The sequence below is a fragment of the Corvus cornix genome, chromosome 3 (genome assembly GCF_000738735.6).
Source record: "Corvus cornix cornix isolate S_Up_H32 chromosome 3, ASM73873v5, whole genome shotgun sequence".
Lineage (NCBI taxonomy): Eukaryota > Metazoa > Chordata > Aves > Passeriformes > Corvidae > Corvus > Corvus cornix.
In genome coordinates, this window is record NC_047056.1 from 76,205,826 (window position 1) to 76,213,694 (window position 7,869).

Genomic DNA, 7,869 nt, shown 5'->3' on the forward strand with positions numbered 1-7,869 from the left:
AAGAGCCTATTCTAGTAGGTCCCAACCCTGTAAAGAGTTCACATTCCTATGTTTAACTGTGTGAATAGTCATATTGATTTCATATTCAAAAATCTTCATGGGATTAAGGTTTAAATTGGGGTCAGATGTCTCTGTTCACTTCTGTTGCCCTTCTTGAACTCCAAGGCACTACTCACATGCTCAAAATTAGATGTTTGCAAGGTCAGAGTCTCAGTCGGGAAACAACAAAAGTAAAAGCAGATATAATAGAGAAGTAATTTTGAATGGTACAATGATAAAAATAATAAAATTAAAAGTTCTTTTTGTATCCAGTTATGAAGCTGCTTAGACTGAGCTGCATAAAAAATCTTGGTGAATGGTCCCTCAGGAACATATTTCCTGATACCAGGTTGGATTCTGTCTCATGAGATTTAGAAGAGGAAAATGGGATAGGCTCATAGCAGAGATTTGCATGCTTGTCTTCAGGCATATGGTTTCATAATAAGGTTAATAACTCCAAATTCTATACAGGAGATGGAGATGTATATGTTTCACATGTCCAAAGTAATCAGGGCACTTAAAAGAGGACACAAAGCCAAAATGAAGTGGCTGAGTCTCTGTGGCAGCCTGAGCTACTCTAATAGCTGGTCTTGCTTCTTTCTCCACTGTTGGGCAGGATTTTGAGTTGCCTCCTTACCCCAGCTCTGGTATTGCTCCATTATTGGCTTTGTGAAGGTCCTTCAGTGCACACTGGTCAGTCACTTTTATTGTCTAATTTTCTATAGATGTACTGAGTTGAGTCATGCAAGAAAGTGTCCAACAAGTGTCAGAACCTTTCAAAGGAAATCATAGGAATATCTGACCAAAGGGACAAAAATGTAGCACAAAATTTTCCAGTTATGAACTTCGAATGTCACAAGACTCTTGAAGAGCTCTATTCCACCAGAAACTCCTAAAAGATATACTCCTCCAAGGACATCACTGTAGCTGGTATCTATTCAGCTTTCAGAAATATTCATGGGTCTTGGATTAAGCATTAGCATTAAGATTGGTGCCTTTAATATGTTGATGCTTCCCCTCCTCTGCCTTCTTTATCCCACTTACAGAACTCACAATATAGCAAGGAATACATAATTCCCACTCCCCCCTTTCCCTTCCCCCTTTACTAATGAGGTATAAACAATCATCGCCTATGTAAATGGAAACCACCTGGTTAAAGAGGGAGAGACAATTATATTTCTACCTGATGAAGCTGTTTCACTTTTTCTGGATTATTTATATTCCCTTGAGAAAGTGGTGATCCTACATTCCAGGTGAGTGCTCTAACTGGCAGGCTGGCAAATTGTTCTTCTCTACCTCTGGCTCCTCATTTATTCTATTATTTCCTGGTAAATGAGACAGAAGAGGCTGAGAAACTCCCATCCTGGAATACCTTATCAGTAGTACCCTCAGGCACCTTGGGTTCAGTCAGAAGAAAAGTCAAAATTTAGTTCCTTCACATCTCACCAACCACTGAATTGGCCCTCTAACAATACAACAGCTTTGCCTTTCTTACAGACTGGCTACACTGTGGATCTACCCAGGGAAAACTGTTCTGGAAATACCTGTTTTATTATTTAAGCTGAGATTTAGGCAGGATCTTGGCACCTCACTCTTTAGTGCTAACAGAATTAAACTGTTGTGCATGCCAGGATTAAGTGGCTAGGAGGACTTCACTAATAGGAATTTAGGTGCTCAAGGACTTCGACATTGGCTCCTACAGTAAGTCACAAGGGGGAGCATTGTGAAACCCAGTAGTGCTGTGAAGAAAGGTGTGCTCTACCACTCGGGTACAAAATCCTTGTAGTGTGCATCGAAGTTTCATCTGGAGAGTATCCACTCCTCTCAGGAATATAATTAACAGAACACAATATTGCATCCTACTTTTTATGTAAATTATATTTAATATTAAAATAGATATGACAGGTGTGACTGAATTCAATTTGCAATTCTCTTTAGTTAGTGTACATACAATAACTACTTTAATGACTCAGACTATAAAACAGTCACTGATCCCTACTTACAGAAGGAAATAATTTTTGTGTGTGGCAATGCAAGTTCAGGGGGGTTACCTTCTCTTTTCCTGAGCAGTTTTATTGAAGGTTCTACTATGTTTCTTCTTCTGTTATACTTTTGAAATCTGTATCCCCATGTGGATGCATTCATCTTCTGTATTGCTTCCCCAAGTATGAGCTAACAAAAAAAACAGACAAGGAAATTGTAAGTTATGCTTAAAAAATGCACTGAGAATTTAAGGATATAATCAGCTTACTTGGATTTTAGTAAGGTGCCTGTCTATCCATTTGATTGGAATTCAAATAAACTCCAAATATAAGTAATTGAGAAACACAGATTTCTGGAGAGCTTGTGAAAAGTGAACACAGAAGTCATTTTTGAAAATCTCAGCCCACAGATAAATTCATCGCTCTTAGTGCAGCTATGTAAGAGCTAGTCTAGTCTAAGAAATCTGTCAGGTCTCCTTTATTAATCATTGAAGAGAGAGAGGCATATCCAGAAGGCAATTTTTCTCATTTCTAAGTCTCCATGGAAGGGGAGGAGAATTCCATGGAGAAGTCTAATTTTTATTTGATCACTCATAGGTGAGATGAGTCCTACATTTGACTTTCTATGGTGCTCAACTCTTGTCAAGATTAAGAGGATGAATATTTTATATCTTGTTTAAAACTAATGACCAAAACTAAAGTGTGTTAAATCCACTTCTACTTCATTCCTCAGTCAAGACTCCCACTGGTGCAGACTCCTGACACACTGGCCATTGTGCTAAATCACTCAAAAGTTTGTCAAGCTTAGGATGATTATTGTAGGAAGTGGGGAGTGCACACCTCTTAAAAGTTCAAAGATGATTAGGCTGACATTCTTAATTTTCTCTGTTTCTTTCCAATATATAATAAGGGCAATATATAGTGTAAGACAACATTTAAAAGTAAAAAAGTTAACATTGGTTTTCATTAATGTATTATTTTACATTTAAGAAAACTGCATATATGTTACCTATAATGCTAATCTTTGCTGCATTTTTAAAATGTATTTTTCTCAAAATATTCTTTTAAGTTTTTCAGCCCAAGGCTAAATAACAGTCTACATATATTGACTGATAATCAAAAATATTTACAGGTGCTCCTCATCATATTCATGCATTGGTTAAAAGCATCCTTTAAATTCTACAGCATTTCTAAAGCTTTGTAACCAATGCAAATACTTAGTAATAAGTATTTTTGTATAACACAAAACACTCTCTGGCACTTTGTAATAGCTTTTTCAATCTGTATTTCCTTTGTGCTCACAGCTTCACAGCACTGTTATTTGTGTATATGGTTATATCTGAATCTGGATGCAGCTGTGTGCAGGATTCAGCTGACGGTAGCATAAAATGTATCTTTTCCAGATTCAGCTGCGGCAGAAAGAAGCTCAGATTTCTATAGCAGTTTCACCAGCACAAGTCAAAAGAAACTTGGATGCAGGCAGTGAGGTGACTTTGCATTCCCTATGGTCTAAGCTGTATATTTAGCACAGGACTGAAAACCTGTATCAACTGAGCTGCTGGAAGCAGGTAGCAGAGGATCCAGGAATGGGAGCTGAGAAAATCTGGGGACAGACATTAGTGCTATCTGTCTGTTTCAGGTATGCTCACTTAGTTCATGTGGCAGCAAAGCAACTCCATCCTTTTTACTATTTTTAACGTGATTTTGAGAAACCTCATGGATGCCTACCCTTGTGTTATATTCATATTTCTTATTTACAGTCTCAGCAAATCTTAAACAAGATCAGACTTTGTTCCTTATGGAAAACCCTGATTTGACGTGGGGAAAGAAAGTAAAAAAAGAGCACTTTATTTTTATCCATTAATGTTATTTATTATTATTGCTATTTGCTGTCAAATCCCATCTTCCTGGTTTCTTTCACCCTGACTGAGTATCCTCCCCACCCTTGCAAAACTGCCTGCTGGCTGCCTATCACAGGCAGGCTGAAACACCTGGGTGCTCGTCCTGCACAGCTGTACACATGCCACTGCCCAGCCGTCTGCAGAGCAGTCCATATGGCGATTTCTCCTGTAGAGTGGGCTGACAGGCAGCTCCATCCGAGAGGGAATGTTTATTCTATAATTAGAAGACACTGCATTAGGATTAGTTACAATAAAAGCAGTATCAAGCCTGTGCCCCAAGCCCAACCTTTATCCCAAGTTCAAGGTCATTTAGTTTACTGGTTTGTTTGTAGGGGGTGGTTTTGTTTATTTTTACAGTTTCTGTACCTTCCCCTGGCACCTGTGAGACGAAGTGCCAAAATGCCATTACAGTGGCTGTTCTTGCCATGTTTATTCTGAGTCTTCAAATAGAATACATTGAAAATTCCATTTCAGAATTCACTCTGGTGAGTTTAATTCTAGTACAGCCCAGATAATAGGTAGTGATGCTGTTGTCTGAAGAGTAAAAAGGAAGAAAACAAAGGAATAAATCTTGTAACATCAATAATATGTGCAGTTTAGATGGCTCAGAAAAAAGGTTGGGTGTGAGACACCGTCTTAACACCGAATCTAATATCCTTACAAGTTTGTGGGGTCTTCCCACTTGCCATTTTGTGTACAGTATAAACTACACTATAGAACTACAAACACCATCAGAGACACTTTGGAATACGGTGGGGAGAAAGGGACTGAGACATTGGGAGAAAGAAGAAGGGAGAGAAAATCTCAGCTGATGTAAATATGCACAGCTTCAAAGGGGTTACAATGATATCTTCAGTCAGAGAAATTAACCTTGTACTTCCTACAAATATTCACATTGCTGAATTATATTTTTCCTCACTTCCTCCTCTTGTTTTCTTCCTGAATTTTCACCATTGATTTACCATACAAGAATTTGTAATGTGACTGTCTATTAGTGACAGCACTATATTTTTAACCAATGTAGTCATGGGCACAAGAAGGTTTCTCATCAAAAGAGAGCTGCAAGCAACGTTTTCCCCTCCTCCAGCTCAATTAAGAAACATGTTTTTCCTCTCAGTGCTTGCCTTTTATCTATTCCTCTTCTCATGTTTCTCTGTTATTTTTTCTCCTTCATGGCATAGCAGTGGTACTGAATGCTGATGAGATAATGCTGATGAGATAATACTAAGTTTAACCCCATGGAGTCCTTTCCCTAATTTCTTCAAGAACTAGAAATATGACCTGAACTTTTTGAGGTTTCCTGGTAGCCCAGAGAGGTGACACAAATGTCATGACATTCCCACTTTCTCCAGGACCAGTGAATACAGAACAGTTCTGAGAGACAGAAGTAGTTGGGAAACAACTTACTGTGCGTCAAAAGCAATTGCTGGATGTCGTTGGATGCTGGATGACTTTTTGATAGCTTCTTATTTGGTTTTCTCTTAAAAAAAAGGTGAAACTTGTTTCCAAGACAATCATTATTCTATTCAAATTCTTTCTATCACCATTTTACACACACAAAAATAAATGAAAGTTTGTATCAGAAAATATTGTATGAATTATTTTTATGAATATCACTTTTTGTTACCCACTGTAGTTTTCTCCATGCCATTTAAATCTACATATTAATTTCAAAAGCCTGTTGATTAAAACACACATAACAATGAATGAAAAGTTTAACAAGGTTTTTTTTTTGTTTCTTGCAGAGGATTGAAAAATGCTCTTCTGAACTGTGATGTTTTCTTCATTTTCTAATAAGCATTGATTGTAAATTAAAATGTGTCATCAAAGTTTTGATGAACAGGAGGAAGGGAAGAAGAAAGATGGGGTGATTTGAATTGTCAAGAGAACATGAAACTGAGGTTTTAGTCTTCATTGAAAATTATCTGAGCAGTATGGTTTCTAATTCTTCTTTTTCTCTTTCTTAGTTTTTTTAAGATTACTGAAATACAGATCAAGGAAAAGCATAGATAAAATAATAGCAAAATTTTCAAAGGTGGAAAAACCACCAAACCACCATGTCAAAATGCTTTTGTTCCAGGTTTCCAGAGTCTCTTACCATTCTTCTTTGTTTTATTTTCTCAAATATATCTGCAAATATGAACTTTTGCAGCTTTTAAACATGTTTTTAGTGCTATGTATCATAACTAACCTTGTGAATTTGCTCACAAGTTCACAAATCACTGAGCTGAAAAGTATACCAAAACACAGACGAGTAAATTAAATTTGTGAGTTGTAAGGAAGGATTACACTGCTGGATGCTTTGGTTATCTGAATGTCCCTTAACAGCATTATCATACCAGATAACCATCACCTGGTAGGAAGTGACATCATTGAACATACTATTAAAGCCTTCCAAGTTTTCTTAGTGATTATTGCAGAAAATCCTGTTGACTTTCCTTAAATTATATCTCAGTTTATTAAAACATTTGCCAAAATATGAAAAATATGTTGACAGTATTATTTGTTAATGGGGGACCCAGACATATTTCAGCATCCTTTCTGGGAGCATTGGGAGCACTGCACTTGCTGAGGAGTCTCACTCTTCACAGCAGGGCTTATTGCCAGGTAGAAACTACCATCCTAACTAATAACACAGGATATTGGTTTCAGATACACTGATGACAGATTGAAATCTAATGGTCTACAGGTGATAATGTGGAAAAAAAAATAACCTGGATACATAGCAAACTTTTGTGTAGATAGTGACAGTCACCGTGTCAGGAAGGGAGACAGGAGGAGAGTTCTTCAACACCAAAGTGCGTGTGTGTATATATATATAAATTTTTTAAAACTGCAAACAGTTAGACAAGGTTCTTTCTAACAATACAGACAGTGTATGATAATGGGAATTCTGACACAACTGTATAATTAATTTATGTTGTACAGATGTTAGAGAAACTCAACCAGACATATAGAAATAATGGACCTTTAGAGAATGGAACAAGTAATTGTCATTGTATCTGCCAGTGAAAGCCTACAGAAACAGTTATTTTTTAGAATGAATTTGAAGTTTCAGCTTTAGAAAAGGAAGCCTGGTACCTAATAATTAGCAAACCAGAATCCATGCACCAAATTATTATAATGTACATATTCATTTCATTAGATTCTCACCACCGTGTGGTGTAAAGCGGGAATAATTAAACACCAGATGGTGGTGTAAACTCCAATAGCGAGAGCTTATGCATAATGCATGAGAATGGGATTTACTGTTGTTTTTATCCATTTGGAGCCATTATGCTACTCTTGGACCCCAAACAATGTCTCAGAGAAAAAGATCTCTCTGTATTAAGCATTCCTCTATACCGAACAATTTGTTCATTTGCCTTGTCATATCCTCATCAGTTATCTTCCTGCTCAACTTCCAGAATTTCCGAGAACACATTATTTTCTGGCAGCGCTCACAAAACTCCTGAGCTTTTCCATCATAGAGAAGCACCCGCGCTTACGGGATATCATTTTATGTTTCTGCCAGCAGTAAAAAGTTTAAGATTAGGGCCTTTGGAAATTGAATCTGATTTTTAATGATTGTAGTGTCACATTTCCAGCCTGAAATACTTTTAAAATGTCATTAACTGATGTACCATTAATCATTTAGAATTTTTTGACCATTAAAATATCTTTTTTTTTTCATTAAAGAAGTAATGAATATGAAAGTAAAGTGAAGACAGTATATATAGTTTATTAATGGCTGGCACGGAGAGCAGATTAGTATGCTTAATTCTCCTTCAGTCATGACATTCCTACTTAGGTGTTTGTACTGCTCCTGAGTAAAACAATGGCAGTGAGAAAGAAAACAAATGAGCAGGTCACCTCCTAATCAGTCCTGGTAAAGGAAAACAAGGAAGTTAACATCTGACCACTACCAAGTAAGTCAAAATCAGGAAGCATACATTTTTATAATGTAT